Source organism: Pteropus medius, unplaced genomic scaffold (assembly GCF_902729225.1).
Source record: "Pteropus medius unplaced genomic scaffold, Ma_sr-lr_union100, whole genome shotgun sequence".
Lineage (NCBI taxonomy): Eukaryota > Metazoa > Chordata > Mammalia > Chiroptera > Pteropodidae > Pteropus > Pteropus medius.
Window position 1 is genome coordinate 41,828,866 of NW_024351730.1, and position 15,453 is coordinate 41,844,318.

Here is a 15,453-nt window from a genome sequence, read left to right on the forward strand (position 1 = left end):
GATAAGTAATTGTGTTTTATTTGTATTTCTCTGATTATTAATAAGGGTAAGCACCAGTGGTGTATTGGAGCCAGTGCATATTGATTTTTGGCCTGCTTATTCTATTAACTGCTGAGAGATGTTTGAAAATCATTATTATGAATTTGTTCATTTCTTACAGTTCTTTTCTTACATTTTGCTTTACATATTTTGAAGCTTGATATTAGTGCATGCAAATGATCTTTGTTGTATATGTTTTAAAAAGTTTAACACTGTATTTTCTCTGTCAGTATGTTTTCTTTATTTATATCATTTCTTTGAATGGTCCCATAGTATTCCATGATCTCTTCCAGACTTTAACAAATATTTTATTGTTGAGTAATTAATTTGTTCTATTATAGTTTTTGGAAGTACAGTTTATACTCTTTGCTCCCACTTTCTCACTTTCACATTTCACTTCTTAACTTTTCTGATTTCCATCTCTATCCTTTAATCGAAACCTCATTTTTTATTTAAATGACCTTTAAAAAATTCCTTTGTAGCATTTAATTTTTCTACTTGTTTTGTTATATTTTTATAATTTCTTTCCATTTAATCTGAACTTTGACGGGAGTTTCTAGCTAATTCTAGACATCTCTATTTTAACAGTGTTCGTGTTCACAGAACAACCACAACTTCTTTTGCAGCTCCAGACCCCTTTCTTGGACTCCTTATTTTGACACACGCATCTCCATATTTTCTTATTGTTCCGAAACCTCCCTTGACCTTGCTTTTTATGTTGTTTACAAGCTCTGTATACTCTACCTGTCATGTGCCTTTTATTTCCTTCTTTCCACTTTTATTACATTCTAGTAATTCTTATTACTTCTTGTTTGCACTATCACAGTAGCCCTCCCACTGATTTTCCTATTTTTAGAGCTCCCTCTGTCAGTCCATGTTTCAAAATGGTGCTAGATTAGTATTTTTAAATGTTTTTTTTTTATCATGTAATTCTCTTAATTTAAAACCATCAAGAACTCTCCATTTCCTTCTGAATTAAGTACAATACTCTCACTGTAGCATTCAAAACCACTTACCTACAACCCAAACTATATTTCAAAGCTTTCCCAATTTATATTTTCGTCTCAACCCAAAGCAGACCTTTCTCTAATGCACTGCATGCCTTCCTGCCTCCATGCTTTTATTCAAACTCTTAACTCTGATTGGAACAGCTATTGCTGCCATCTCTGCTTCCTAAATTCTCACATATTCTTAAAGTCCATCTCCAGGTACCTATCTTGCCTTTTCCAGTCCTTCTCTTCAGGTAGGATCTTTCCCTCTTTGAACCCCCATAGTACTCATTGTGTTTGCAACTCTCTTACTGTTCACAGGTAGATAGCTACTTGAACCAAAATTTATTCCATCTCATGTTCTATTTTTTTTGTCCTTTTTTGACACTTCTCCACCCTCCTTAACTGTAAAGATTGCATTTTACATCCCGCAGAGTATACCTACAAGGCCTGAAAAATACCAGGTACTTATTAATGCTGATCAAATTGAATATTTACCTTGGAAACACCATAGCCATTAACAAACTTTTCCGAATGCTTCGTATTAGCCTTCTTCTGCCTTTCTTTTTGAGCTGCACTTTGATGAGCTTCTTTGAAGTTAGAACTGTCTTTCGTTTTCTGTAACTGTCAAAGCACCTGCTAAGAAGTGTTTTGAGAGGAAACTGGAGAAGAGATTTCAGAATGGTAAGATTCCTGGGCTTCTGAATGTGTGGACTTCTTCTAATGTTAAAAAAATAATAATCATGGATTCTTCCCATATAGATGGCTTTAAATTTTCTGACTGTTCATTTTCAGGCTTGTAGTTCTTAAAATTCCCAATGTATATATTTAAAAGTATAATTTCCCATTACACTAGTATGTATAGTAATTTTTTTTAATAATGATTTTTAAATCTCAGTATGAATACCAAAAGAGCATACTTGGAACTCACAATGGTGTGAACTCAACTCATTGTGTTTCTGCACAAACTAGATCTTTCTCTATTTTTCTAAATTACATGTTTCCTTTACTTCCTACATCTATTTACGCATTTCCTTAATTGTAAAGCACTTTTTACAAGATAAAGTCTCTGATATCAGTTTCTTTTTATCATTAATTACATAGTTTAATTACAGCAGTTTTCTTTCTCAGTAGTATGTAAAATTATGGCGCATCTTAAAATTGATGATGTATTAGCTCTGATGAATTGTGGTAGTTGTAAAAACACATAGATTAGAATTCCTTAGCATTTCACCCACTCGTCTTTCTATTCATATGACCACCATTGTAATTCATTTCTTCACTGTTTCTTTTTTAATCGAGATAAAATTCACAACATAAAATTCACCATTTCAACCATTTTAAAATGGTTGACTTAGTGAATGTTAAAGACATTCACAATATTATGCAACTATTACCAATACTAATTACAGAATATTTCTATCACCCCAAAGAGAAACCCATACTTTCCAATGTCCCCCTCTACCTATCCTTTGGTAACCATGAATCTGGTTTCTGTCTCTATAGATTAGCCTATCATGAGAATTTCATTTAAATGGAATCATACAGTGTATAGCCTTTTGTGTCTGTCTTCTTTCACTTATCATAACATTTTAAAGGTTTATCCATGTTTAGCATGTATCAGTGCTTCATTACTTTTTATTGCCAAAAAACATTCTATTGTATGGACATACCTTTTCCAGTTGATGGATATTTGAATTGTTTCCACTTTTTGACTATTAGGAATAATGCTGCTATAAACATTCACTTACAAGTTTTGTGTGGAACATATATATTCAGTTCTCTTGAGAGTATACCTAGGGATAGAGTTGCTAAGTTATGGTAACTCTGTGTCTTAACTTTTGAAGAACTGCCAAACTGTTTTCCACAGTGTCTGCAGCATTCTACATTCCAGCTAGACATACATGAGGTTTCCCGGTTCTCTACTTTCCATCAACACTTGCTATTTTCCTTTTTCCCCCCTTTCCTTACAGCCATTACAGCAGGTGTGAAGTAATGTTCTTCACTGTTTTTTAAATGGTATTTCTCTCATAACTTCCTCATTGACCTTCTGGTCTCTTCCCATTTCAGTTCATCCAAATCCCACTTCCAGAATAGATTTCCAAAGTAAAGTTCAAGTTATATAATTTCCTATTAAAAAAATCTTCAATGGCTTCATAACAAACCTGTCAAATTAGGTATAAATTTGTTATCCTGGAACTCAAGGACTTTTAATACATCTCCCCATAAATTTCAAATACTGGTATTTTACTCCTTTAGTACTGGTACTTTATGTTTCAACAAATCTAGAAAATTCACTGTCACTCGAACATCTCCTATAGTGTCCTGCCTTTGTTAATTTTGTTTCCTATACCTCCACTTCAACAGATAGAATTCCTACGTTTTAGTCAAGGCTCATCTCAGAAATCCTCATGCACTGTGGTACGTATATAATGGAATATTACTCAGTCATAAGAAGAGAAGAAAAACTGCCATTTGCGACAACTTGGATGGACCTCAAGATAATCATGCTAAGCGAAATAAGCCAGACAGAAAAAGTTGAAAATTACATGATATCACTTATATGTGGGCTATAAACCTAAAAACAAACAAACAGAGACTCATGGACATAGTGTTTACCAGAGGGTAGGGGGTGGGGGGAGAGGGGAGGTAGACTGGGTAAAGGGTCAAATATGTGATGACAGAAAGAAATCTAACTATGGGAGGTGAACACACAATGTAAATATATAAATATATATATATGCCTTACTGTTAAAGTGTACACCTGAAACTTATCAGATTTCATTAATCAATGTCACCATAAAAATAATAAATAAATAAATTTAAAAAAAGAAAGAAATCCTCTTCCGAATGAAAGCACTCCTGATTCTTCCATCCTTCCAACATTTTCCTTCTTGTGAGTATCCAGAGAAATTGGTATGTTTCTTATGACATCTATCTTTGCCTTGTAATTTGAAAGATTGTGTTCTTTTTTTGACCCTCCTCCTGAAGTACAGACTTATTCTTCTAGTATATCTGCACTTCCTTGCAAATACAAAATATTAATAATTAACTAATTTGAATTTGAAATCATTCAATGGTTTCACAGATATCAAGTGAAGCTTTCTGAGGTGTAGTGTGCTGTATACTGGGTTATATATTAGGGAAAAGAGAAAGACCCGGTCTTCAATATAATTAGAGAAACAGGACTGACAATATAAAATTTACAGAAATATGTATCCATGAATATAATAAGTTTAAGCCTGCCTTGAAGGGGAGGAATCATGCTGGTGGACTGGAAAAGTGATGGGCACAATAAGAGCAGATTCTTGGAAGTAGACCCGGGACATTAATTTAAAGGACAATAGAATTTGGAAGAGTTAGAGCACAATAGAGTGAAGACATATTTTCTCCAGTAAATCTAGTAACTCAAGTTACAAGTTTGGCAAATGTCTTATTAAGTGATTTAATTCTTTTCGTCTGTTTTTTTTCAACTTTATCTGTTAAATGGCCTAGAAATTCAATGACTTATGTTGTTAAGTAATCTTCATTTTCCTGCAAAATCCGCAGAGCAAATAAGCCTGAGGTGATGATTTAAAAAGACATTTCAATTTTATGCCAGTGAGGAGATACTAAATTCAGACACCAAAGTGATAATAACCAAGTCACAGAGCATTTGCTGGGGGTGAAAGCAGTTTTGTCATGATAGCATGGCTAGTAAATCTGGCTAACACGGTGTGCCTGGTGACTGATGCTTCCCTCTGATGCTCCTTCCAGGAGGTTACTGCGAAGTGTGTACAGGAGCTTTCCCAGGCCCAGGCCACTGTTGCTCTGTACTTTTGTAGTTATTCTCCTAATGTTATAGTGGTAAGGCTATTTAATAAAAAGAAAGATACTTCTAATCTGAGATGATTTGAGTTACGACTAGAAGAGATACCCTCTGAGGTAAAAGCGTTTTTTTAAAAGCATAGTACTATTGCCTTTTGTGTTTTGATTTGGCAGAGAGGAAGGGGTGGTGGTGGGATGGTCTAGTTAGAACTTAGTATAAATTACTGATAAAAATTGGTAATTTGTGTATTGCTGGAGATGATTACTCTTATACTTTAAATAAATTTGTATAATTCATCTTTTAAAAAGCATATTTTGGAATACAGATTAATATATTCATATAGCATATCAGAAACATCTGGCCCAAGATTTTATTACTAATTTTAAAATTTCAGGAACTTTTTTTTTAAATCTAAGGATAAGGTAGTTCTGAGAAAAGAGGCATAATAAATTAAACTCATAGGTGACTGCTCATTGTAATGCCAACTAGTTAATTTATAACAGGAGATATATGAGGCCTGTCAGAATCATGTAATTGATGCCCATAAAGGCCACATCCATGATGATTGGTAGGTCACTTTATGAAACTCTCATTAGAATTCAGAGTTTAGACAGTTCGGTTGGCTATTGGGAAATCAAAAGAAATTGGGGATACTTTATTTAGACTGAAGGGAGCTTAAATTATTTGATACATTTTTGGGGCAGAAAAGGGTAGAAATCTGACTCAAACTAGCTTAAATAAGTTCATTATGGCTTTAATTCGATTTCCAGAGATATGGCTGGCTCTGGGGTTCGTTGATTTAGTGATGCAATGATGTCAGTAAGAACTCAGATTTTATCTTTTTCTCTGCTTTGCTGTCGCTGTTGAATTCATCAAGGGCTGCTTTCTTGTGATTATAATCCTTAGTTAGTACTAGATGTTTCCTTGTTCATGTGAGACTGAGGGGTGGGGAAAGGGTGGGGGAGAGGATGATTTGGATTTGATTACTAGCTTTGTAGTTTCAGAAAAAGAAACGCTACCTCACCCAGGATGAGGTAGTCCTGAAAAACCAACCAACCAACTAACCAATTCAGATGCAACCTAGTTAAACTCATGGGAGATTGTAAGCTGATTGGGCCAACTCAAGTCACATGTCCATCTCTAGGCCAATAACAATTGCCAGAAAGAATGTTAAAAGCTGCTGTTAGTTTTAGTTTAATCATCTGGCAGGTGGGGGGGGAATAATATTGAGAATCAACCAGTACTACAATGAATTTGAATGACTTTTTCTCTAGAGATTTATTAAAAAAAAAAAATGGCTTAAAGTCAAAACAACCCTTTCCGTAGACATGGTTAAATATTCTATTTTTATAATGTTCATATTTCATGTGTGTATGTTTTATATATCAATTATCACACGCTTGTCTCTGTTAGCCCATATGTCAGATAAAGACGCTCTATCAATGTCATTAGTTTAACTCTTTTAACCCAAAGGAGTTAGTTAGATTGTCTCTGTTTCAAGATTTTAGATCAAATTATTATATTGCTAAAGTTTGTCTTTAAGCATTATAAAGAGGATTGGGTGAGATATTATTGGATAAGTGTAAATATATTACTGCTAATAGAGAAAAAGGATATGTCTACTTTAGTGGACATCGAGTTACACAGATGAAGATCTGCTTCAAGCATACTTTGCATTGCAAATGCTATAGAATTTCTTGGAACTGTTTGCTTATAGTATTCCAATTGAGCAGGCTTTAGACAGAGATTTAATTATGAATATATGAGCTGTATCACGGAATACAAAAGTAAAGGGGCAATTATGCCTCAGGAAAGAACTGGAACCAGGCAGTAGATCTCTACCAGAACTCCATTTCTCTCCTTTGCTGCTTCTAGGGCATAGTCTTCATTCCTCTTGCTGCAGACTGGCTATCTTTTGATTTCTTTTCATGTTGTTGAAATTATTTTGCCAGGTCGACTATTTCCCCAGGCATTTCTATTGGGCCAGACTCTTAGGAAAGGGCTGAATTAACACACTTTCTTTGGTCTAGATTCCCAATTCCCAGAAGTTTTGTGACTACATTTGGGCCCATCATAAAGATGACTCCTAGGACCTTATCAACTTAAGAAATAGGCAGGTTTTTTTTTTTTTTTTTTTTAATGAGGCGCTGAGCCAGATAGACAATCTCATAGATATTCACTCTATTGAGCTGACTTATGGCAAATTGCTCAATAAATTTTTATTCCTATATTTGTTTCTGGATAAGATGTCCTTTTCAATCACAAAGTCAATGACTTATTTTCTTGTGTAAGAGGAAAGCACTGGATATTGGATCAGGGGACCTTGGATAAAGTCCTGGCTCACCATTTATTATGTGATCTTAAGCAAGAATGGTTACTTTGTGTCTAAAACTCATCGTTAAAGTGAAAGACTTCAACTAGAGTGGTATAATTTAAGAAGCTATGTTGGAAGAAGAATGTTTTATCAGGTAGAATCAACAAAGTGAAATCCCGAATTCTACAGTTGGTACTATAAGAATCCTTGCTTTCTGACAATTTAAAACTGGAAAGAACATTTGCATATTAAAATATAGTTAACATATTCAACTCTGAACTTTTTCAATTAAAAATTTCTACTCTTGGCATATTTTTAAATTGAGATGTTTATTTTATTTCTTTTATAATTTCATTTTGAAGAACAGAAGTATACCACTAGTATCACAAGTAGGAATCTTACTTTTCATCTTCTACATTTTTTTATTGTTGTTTTCATTATAGAGTTAGTTTCATTTGTGCCTTAGGTGTGGCTTATAAACTGATTTCTTAGGACTAGATTTTGAGTCCAATGCAAAGCTTGGAGTTTAGAAACCAGTCCTAAGAAGTCAATTTAGAAGTCCCAGTATATGAATGGGATCCAGTGGGTACCACCTATGCAAGGTCCAGGTTAATTAGTAAGAGTCACTGTAAAGCAGGAATTTGGTACCTTTGAGATCACCTAATCTACTTTTTATGGATTATTACAGAGCTCTCGATAGTTCCATAAAATACTGTGATTACATGTAATAACTACTTTAGCTAGATCCTCTCAATCTTGAGGATAGAACTCTTTTGGAAATGTTGCCCAAGTTTACAAAATTTCTAGCAATGCTAGAATAATTTTTTTTTTAATTTTGAAAAATAATTTTAAGTTATAGAAAAGTTGCAAAGGTATCAAGGTCATGAATATCAAGGAAAGAATGAAAAGTTATTCCTGATCAAGAAAGACTGAAGTGACATGATAATTAAATGCAATTTGTGGTTTTGAATTGGATCTTTTTCCTCTAAAGACATTATTGGAACAGTTAATAAAACTTGAATAGGGTCTGAGGATTAGATGATAGTAAAGTATCAATATTAATTTCCTGATTTTGATGATTGTACTGTGAGAATGTCTTTTTACAAAATATGCATAAAGGTATTTGGGGTGATGGAATATTACTTTGTCAACTTATTCTCAAATAGTTCAAGAATATAAATTCTTCGTTCTGTACCTGCTGCTTCTGTAAGTTGGGAGGAATGTTTTAAAATATTTTTAAAAATTTAAAATGTAAAGAAAGTAAATGACATTTCATATTTTAGTGTTGACCATTTTCCAACAATGTCCTTTATAGCCTGTTTCCCCCCATGAGTACTACAAGATCTAGTCTAGGATCCTGTATTGCATTTAGTTGTCATATCTCATTTGTCTCCTTCAATTGTGAATAATTTCTTATGCTTTATCTTTTATGACATTGACATTTTTGAAGAATTACATGCCATTAAGTTTTGTCTTAATTTCTTTTTAAAGTATGAATTTAAGTCAATGAATTTTGGTTTTTCATGATTTTTATTTTATTTTTTTAAAATTTTTACCCTCTTTACTTCCCTGCCCCCCACTTCTACCCCCGACCTACGGATGTTGCTGTCTCCCCTTAAGAACTGGACCTCTGAAGGCGGAGCATCTCCTCCCAAGCACTCGCAGTGTGCCCCTGGGGCTTGGCACTCCCAGCACACTCGGGGGACCTGGAGCATCCAGGGCCGGGCGCACCTGGGTCATGGTTTGTGGCTCTACCTGGGGCGTGAACCCAGGACCTTCTTTGTGTAAAGCAGACGTGCTAACCACTACACTATGGAGCCACCCCAGTTTTTCATGCCTTTTAGAACTAAGCATATTTTAAAGATTCGATGAAAACACACAGGTCATTTTCTTGGGATGCCTTCACTTTCTAATAACTCTCAGTTGCAGCTGACTCCTGTTAAAGAAAACAATTATTAATGACACCTGTTAAAGCTAGTAAAGAAGGTTTTATTCAAGAGGGACAACTGCAGTGGGCCTTTGCAGTAGGGGAGAGAGTATGAGCTTAACTCAGAATACTACAGGGACAAGTGGAGGTTTATGGCCAAGGAGCAGGGTAGGAGTCGGGGAGGTCTGTGGAATGAAAATTATTAAGAGAATATCAAGACTAGAGAGATTTCTTCTTCTGGGTATCTATCCCCAAAATTTGAAAACATTTATTTGTAAAGATATATGCACCCGATGTTCATAGCAGCATTATTCACGGTGGCCGAGACATGGAAACAACCAAAGTGCCCTTTGATAGATGGTTGGATAAAGAAGATGTGGCACATATACACAATGAAATATTATTACTCAGCCATAAGAAAAGATGAAATATTGCCATTTGGGACAACATTGATGGATCTTGAGATTATCACGCTAAGCAAAATAAGTCAGAAAAAGTTGAGTTCATTGATTTTATTCATATGTGGGATATAAAACTGAAAGCAACAAATGAACAAGACAAACAGAGACTCATGGACATGGACAACAATTTAGTGGTAACTAGAGGGAAGGGGGAAGAGGAGAAGGTAGATAAGGGTAAAGGGAGTCAAATATATGTTGATGGAAGGAAATTTAACTTTGGGTCGTGAACATACAATGCAATATATATAGGATGTATTGTTGAATTATACACTTGAAACCTATATAACTTTATTAACCAATGTCACCCAATAAATTTAATAAAAAAGAAAACAGAAAAAAGACTAGGGAGATTCTTGCTATACCAACTCAAGAACTCAACGGGATCCTTGCTGAAGGCAGGCTAGGGTGATAAGATATTGAGGGTGGGGGATGAGGAATTTGATCACATATCAAGGATGGGGGATTTTTGCTAAACCGACACAATAGGATTCTTGCTGGAACTGGACAAAGCAGGCCAAGACAAGGGCCCAGTGGGCAAGAGGGCTCAGAGGAGCCTGATTTAAGTTTGGTCAAGGAGTCTATCATTTCTTCGTAAGAAATCATAATGTTTTGCTTTAGATGCAGCTTCCTTAGATACATTTATATATATCCATTTAGGCAAGTGTGTATATATATGTGTATATATATGTATTAAATGTATATATATATTAAATGTATATATATTAAATGTATATATATATTAAATGTGTATATATATATTAAATGTATATATATATTAAAAAAGTATATATATATATATATATATATATATATATATATATATATATTTAAATAAAAGTGTTATTTTAGAATCGGGCTATAGTTTGTGATAATTGACCAAGGAAAAATGAAAAATTCACATTGGTGTAGAAAAAAATGCCCTAGTGGTCATGGGTGGTAATTTAGGGTAAGGCTTCTGGTCAGAGTTTAGATGGAAGAGGTATAGATAATTAAAAATTATATTTGTGTCACTAGCCCTAAGTGGGACCCTGTAGCCCTCTCTCTCCGCACCGGCTGCCTGTCTCCACTGCTTGGAGGCCTAGGGCAGGGGAAATGTTGCAAAAGCAGTTGGATCTGTCTCTCATTACCGCTCAGATAGTCCAAAAGCTCAAGGGCTCCAATCCGTGTGCTCAGTTGGAATGGCGGGCCTGGAATGTCATATAGGGACTCCTGAAGAAGATGGCAGACTAGGTAAAAGCAGAGTTTGTCCCCTCCCAGGTCTGCATTGAAATTACAACCAAATTATAAAATAATCAATGTAGTTAATCACCTGAAGTCCCGCTGATCATAACACCTACATCTGATAATATAAAGGAACCACATCGAAGCCAATCCAGCATAGGCAACAACCATCAGCGGATTGCTTTGTAGTTCTCACTGGGTAGCCCTGAACAATCAAAAGCAGTGATTCACCTTGGCCTACAGGGGATCCGCTCCCAAGGGCCTACAAAACCAATGCATCTGGAGGCTGGCACCAGACCATAACGCAGCAACTCCTGACTGGTTCCGGTAGTGATTCACACAAAGGGTGGCTGCAACAAGTACACAAGCCTGCTAGGGCAAATCCCATTCAGTGAGTTCAGCCCCCCACACAACAACTCTTATCCTGAGCGTGCAGCCAATTTCCACAATTAGTCAGCCTGAACATTAAGCTCACCCACTATTCTACTAACAACAATAAAGGGTTGGCGACAACAGAAGATCACACACAAGCCACACCAATCTCACATCCAGAGCTCCCGGCATAAGGGATCAGGGAGAGTGCGCCACTGGGCCACACAGGACACCATCCACATTAGGCCATCTGGCCAAGGCTGAGAGACGGAACTAATATTCTTGACACATAGAAACACAGAGAGACTAATAAAACGAGAAAACAAAGAAACATGCCACAAATGAAACAAGAGGAGAAAACTCCAAAAAAATAAGCTAAATGAAATGGAGGCAAGCTACCTACCAGAGACAGAGTTCAAACTAATGGTTATAAGGATGCTCAATGAACTTATAGGAAGAATGGATGAGCACAATGAGAACCTCAATAGCATAAAAAAGGACATAGAAACCATAAAAAAGAACTAGATGGAAATGAAGAATACAATACCCGAAATGAAGAATACACTGGAAGGATTCAACAGTAGATCGGACGAAGCAGAAGATTGAATCAGATTGGAGACAAGGTAGCTGAATATACCCAATCGAAATAACAAAAGAAAAAAGAATTAAAAAAAATTAGGATAGTTTAAGAGACCTCTGGGACAACATGAAGCGTAAAAATATCCGAATCATAGGAGTACCTGAAGAGGAAGAGAGAGAGCAAGGGGCTAACACTCTATTTGAAGAGATAATGACAGAAAGCTTCTCTAACCTGGCAAAGGAAGTAGACATACAAGGTCAAGAAGCACAAAGAGTTCCAAACAAGAGGAATTCAAACAGACCTACCCAATTTCCTCTTAATAAATTTTTATTATTTTAAATTAGCCAGAATTGGTTGCTGGATGGGAGGGTGCCATGACCTGCATGACTAGAGGGTTAATATACCTGAGAGGGGGCGATGGAAGGATGGAGAAAAACACAGAGACAGTATATACATACCTCAACATAATAAAGGCCATATATGACAAACCTACAGCTAACATCATATCCAATGGGGAAAGGCTAAAAGTATTTCTCTTAAGATTAGGAACAAGACAAGGATGCAGATGCCCACTTTCATCACTCTTCTTCAACATTGTATTGGAAGTCTTAGCCACAGCAATAAGACAAAAAAGAGAAATAAAAGGCATCCTAATTGGAAAGGAAGAAGTAAAACTCTCTTTATTTGCCGATGACATGATATTATATAGAGAGAATACTAAAGATTCCACCAAAAAACTGTAAGAACTGATCAATGAATTCATTAAAGTAGCAGGTTACAAAATAAATATTCAGAAGTCAGTGGCATTTTTATACACCAATGATAAACTTTCAGAAAGAGAAATTAAGAAAACAATCTCACTTACAATTATGTCAAAAACTATAAAATAACTGGGATTCAAATTAACCAAGAATGTAGAAGACCTGTTTTCAGAAAATTATGTCATTGAAAAACGAAATTGAAGAAGATACAAATAAATGGAAGCATATACTGTGTTCATGGGTAGGAAGAATCAACATCCTTAAAATGGCCATACTACCCAAAGCAATCTATAGATTCAGTGCAATCCCTATCAAAATACCAATGGCATTTTTTCAGAGAGCTAGAACAAATAATCCTAAAATTTATATAGAGCTATAAAAAACCCCGAATAGCCACGCAATCTTGAGAAAGAAGAACAAAGTTGGAGGTATCACGCTACCTGATATCAAACTATACTACAAGGCTACAGTAATCAAAACAGCACGGTACTGGCATAAAAACAGATACAATGATGAATGGAACAGAAGAGAGAGCCCAGAAATAAATCCACACCTATATGTTCACTTAATATATGACAAAGGAGGTAAGAATATATAATGGGGTAAACACAGTCTCTTCAATAAATGGTGTTAGGAAAATCGGACAGATACAGGCAAAAAAAAAAAAAAAAAAGAAGCTGGACCATCTTCTTACACCGTATACAAGAACAGACTCAAAATGGATTAAAGACTTCAACATAAGATCTGAAACCATAAAACTTCTAGAAGAAAACACAGACAGTAAACTCTCTGATATCACTAACAGGAATTTCTTTTCAGATATATCTCCTCAGGCAAGGGAAGCAAAAGAAAAAATTACCAAATGGGATTACATTAAACTAAAAAGTTTTTGTACAGCAAAGGAAACCATCAACAAAGCAAAATTTATAAAGAATTTATACAACTCAACAACAAAAAAACAAACAATTCAATTAAAAAATGGGCAGAAGACCTGAACAGATACTTCTCCAAAGAGGAAATACAGATTGCTAATAGACATATGACAAGACGCTAATCAATAGAGAAATGCAAATTCAAACCACAATGAGATATCACCTTACACCTGTCAGAATATCTATCATCAATAAATCAAAAAACAACAAGTGTTGGTGAGGATACAGAAGAAAAGGGAACCCTCATGCATTGTTGGCAGAACTGCAAATTGGTATAGCCGCTATGGAAAACAGTATGGAGATTCCTCAAAATATTAAAAATGGATATACCTTTTGACCCAGCAATTGCACTTCTGGGTATTTATCGAAAGAAAACCAAAACAATAATTCGTAAAGATCTATGCACCCCAATATTCATGGCAGCACAATACCCAAGATATGGAAGCAACCTAAATGCCCATCAACACGTGAATGGATAAGGAAATTATGGTTCATATATACAATGGAATATTTCTCAGCCATTAAAAAATGAAATCTTACCATTTGCAGTGACATAGATGGACCTAGAAGTTATTATGCTGAGTGAAATAAGTCAGACAGAGAAGGATAAATATCATATGATTTCACTTATATGAGGAATCTAAGGGACAAAAACAACAAACTAATTAAAAACAGATAAATATAGTGAACAATTTGGTGATGGATAGAGGGGAGGGGGTTTGTGGGGCTGGGAGAATAGGGTTAAATAAATACAAATGAACAGTTGATAGTTGGTCACGGGGATGGGGAGCATGGCAGAGGGAATGCAGTTAGCATTAGGTGGAGAGCCAGGGGAAGGAGAGAGCAACTGGGGGGGATCGTTTTATGAACTATATAGATGTCTAACTAACGTACTGTATATTTGAAGTTAATTTAAATAAATAAATTAAAAAAGAAAAAATATATTTGTGTAAGTAAGTAATAAAATAGGAGGAATTTTTGGTCTTTTGCTTGTGGGTGGGTGTAACAAAAGTACCAGGACTTGGGGAAGAGTATAGCGAATGGCAAGAATAGCCTTGAATGTGATATGAGTGAGCAGAAAGAGAGCTCATGAAAAATCCCATGAGTAGTGATGGCTACAGAACATGAGGGCAACAATCACAATCAAACATTAAATTTCATGTTGTTGTCTGTTCATGTTACACTGCACTACAATCTCTTTTTCCAAAATTATCAGAAGTCTACTTCCACTAGAGCCTTGTGTTAGTGGTGCTTTGGGAACTACAGGGAGAGAGAAAGTACTGCATAAGGTAACGTGGCCCAGATGACAGTAGCTCCAGGAGGACAGCTGACCAACAGGATCATTAAAAGAAAAAAAAAAAGCAGCAGGAGCAGCAATTCAGACGACATGAATGTGAAACCTTCAGATACTCAGTTTGGAGTATATACTCCAGCGATTGTTATGGGGACTGTAGCCATATTTTGGCGGGAGGAAGTGAATGAAAGATGTGGACACACGTGCATGGCAAATATCTGGATTATACTGACAAAATTATGGTTTGTTTTTTTTTTTGTACCAAAGGTCTTTTGTTTTTATTTTTAATTAAATATTGTTATGATTTTAAGCAATGTAAATGAAGGCAATGCTCCATGGGTTCTGTTGCTTGCTAGCATTCCTTTTTTTGTTTCGTTAATATAATTTCATTTCTTATCAAAATATTTACAGAGGAGTTAAAAAAATGCAAAGAAATGGAAAACATCTCTAAAGAGCCAAGGGGAAAGCTCTTTATAAATATTTCTTTACAGAGCCCCTCTAGCTCCTGTCCTCATTTCCTGAGATCCCAGGTCCGTACTTGTCTCTTCTTGTGCCCGCCTCAGATATTTACTGTGACAATGTACAAGCACCTGAGAAACTCCACCGCAAAAGTCTCACTCTTGCATCTACTCTCCTTTTAAAAATTATCCCATTAAGTCTTTGTTATATGGTTTGGAATTCCGGAGAAATCCCCAAAGCTTTGGCCGAAACAGCACTGGAGTTTCAGGACTGGGGCTGCACAGTCTAATTAAATA